The sequence below is a fragment of the Nicotiana sylvestris genome, chromosome 7 (genome assembly GCF_000393655.2).
Source record: "Nicotiana sylvestris chromosome 7, ASM39365v2, whole genome shotgun sequence".
NCBI classification, from domain to species: domain Eukaryota; kingdom Viridiplantae; phylum Streptophyta; class Magnoliopsida; order Solanales; family Solanaceae; genus Nicotiana; species Nicotiana sylvestris.
In genome coordinates, this window is record NC_091063.1 from 93,072,199 (window position 1) to 93,074,810 (window position 2,612).

The 2,612-nt window shown below is 33.5% G+C and overlaps 1 non-coding gene across 1 annotated transcript; it reads right to left on the reverse strand.

Moving 5' to 3' along the window:
• Window positions 1-1,421: 1,421 nt before the first annotated feature.
• On the reverse strand, window positions 1,422-1,528 carry LOC138874220 (small nucleolar RNA R71). The gene has a single exon (XR_011401264.1). It is a non-coding gene; the product is annotated as a small nucleolar RNA R71 (small nucleolar RNA).
• Between the last annotated feature and the right edge of the window lie 1,084 nt (window positions 1,529-2,612).

Consider the following 2,612-nt stretch of genomic DNA (forward strand, 5'->3'; position numbering starts at 1 on the left):
ATAAATCTTCCGAAAGTTATTTAGTTTCAACTTAAGCAATTTAAAGTTTCAACAAACAAAACTTCATCAATTTGATTCTCTCAAATAGTAGTAAGAACATTATAAGTTTGTAGCTAGATTCTCCAATCTCTGTAGGACGATATCATAAACTATACTAGAATTTGATAGAGTACGAGTAGCAAAATCTTATACGCATTGGCCTCGTCAATTTTTTGGCACCATTGTCGGGGATTGGCACAAGTCTACTTCGGACTAAATATTCTGTTACTAATTTGGGAACTTACTATTAGTATTATTATCTTTGCTATCAATATTTACTAAATATTACTACTATTACAAGTACTAACATCTTATACAAGTGTTATTATCATTTATCCTTCTTATCATCATTATAGCATAGCACTCACTATTATTAATACTAGTACTACTTGTAACTATATTCTATATTAGTATTATATTATTATTCTCCATTGTTAGTTACTGTTACTACTACCTGATTTCGTTTACCATTTTTTTCATAACATCTATTGCTAATTAGTACTAATATAATTACTATTATCATATACTACTACTATTACAACTATTATTATTATTATTATTATTATTATTATTATTATTATTATTATTATTATTATTATTAATAACAATAATAACAACAACAACGACAACAACAACATTATTATACTACTATTTTTATTTGATCTCTTATTATTTTTGTCATCTTTGTAATCTTTGTTGTCCTTGTTATTCATCACTTTCTTTTAATTATTTTCTTCTAAGTACTACTACTACCACCACTTTAGGAGTTAAGTTCAGTTTGTTATTTTAGAATTTTGAGTAGTTTATGACCTGCTATTCTATAAAAGAGTTGGTCAATTACGATCCTGAAATTGAAAGATCTCTTCGACTGCGCAGGAAAGGACAAGCATTATCTTCCCAAAGCATAGCTTGTGAAGGTATGGAGAATCAGGAAGTAGAAAATATCAATCCACGCGAAGTACCACCACCAGTACAAATAGAGGATCAATTTGATGAAGTGGCGCCAAGGCCAGCAAATAGAATCCTAAGGGATTATGCTAGACCTGACCGCTTCAACTATGAATCTAGTGTCAGAAAACCTCCAGTGGCAGCCAACAACTTTGAAATCAGGACTGGCCTGATTCAAACAACTCAACAGTCTTGCATCTTCACTGGAGACACAAGTAGATCCACACAGTCATTTAATTGACTTTTTGGAACTTGTTGAAACAGCTAAGTATAATGAAGTACCTCATGAAGCTATCAAGTTAAGGCTATTTCCTTTCTCTTTAAAAGGAGATGCCAAGACTTGGTTGCGAAGTTTGACACAAGGTTGCATTACCACATGGGATCAAATGACTCAGAAATTTTTAAACAAATATTTTTCCCCTACTAAAACTACAAAGTTAAGACAAGACATATCTAATTTCTTGCAGACTGACACGGAGTCAGTTTATCAAGCTTGGGAAAGGTTAAAAGCAATGTTAAGAAAATGTCCACACCACGATATTCTTGAACATATGCAATTGTATATTTTTATCACGGGCTAAAACCCTCTTCTAGAAATGTGATAGATCCAGCTGCAGGACGTTTAGTAATGGGAAAAACAACAGAGGAAGCATTGCAATTGTTGAATGAAATTTCTGAGAATGCCATCCAATGGCCATTTGAGCGTATAATTATCAAAAAGGCTGCTACAGTAAATCAGGTTGATGCTTTAAATACACTAACACAACAAATTGTTTCTTTGGCACAAAAGTTTGAAACTTTTCAGGTGAATACACAACAACCAATCCAATCTGAGGCTTGTGACATGTGTGGAGGAAATTATCAGAACCATGAATGTCAAGCAACCAATCACAATGTCAATGTTATCGGTTACAAGCAGTATCCTTTTGGAAGTCCAATGGCACAGAAACATCCAGGATTTCAATGGAGCAATCCAAATGGTGCAGAGAACTCTCAAAGCTTCCAGAAGCAACAAATATAGGGTCCACCCGGATACCATAATCCAAACCATGGTCAATCAAACTTTAGACCTTATCAACAAGCAGGGCCCTATCAGCAAAGGCCTCAACAAGCTCATTCAAGTCTTGATGATTTTCTGTATAAGTATATTAAGGTCAGTGATGAAAAGATGGAGAGACAAAATTCATCCCTCAAAAATCTGAAAATACAGTTGAGCCAATTGGCAGCTCTTGTTTCAGAAAAGATTCAAGGTCCCTTACCAAGCAATATAGAGAAAAACCCAAAAGGGCACCTTAAAGCCATCACCTTACGATCAGGTAAGGAGCTTGATGAACCCTATGCAGATCAGTCAGAATAACAGGTAAACAACGGTAAGAATATTGAAATACCCTCTGAACCATCTCAAAAGAATGAAGTCAAGAAAAAAGAAGAAAAAAGTATTGAAAAATTGACTCCTCTCCCTGTGAATATTCCCTTTCCACAAAAAATGAAAAGAGAAAAGCTTGACAACCAATTTGCAAAATTTTTGGAAATTTTAAAATAAATTCACATCAATATTCCTTTTACTGATGCTTTGTTACAAATGCCTTCATATGCTAAATTTTTAAAGGAAATTTTGTCAAGTA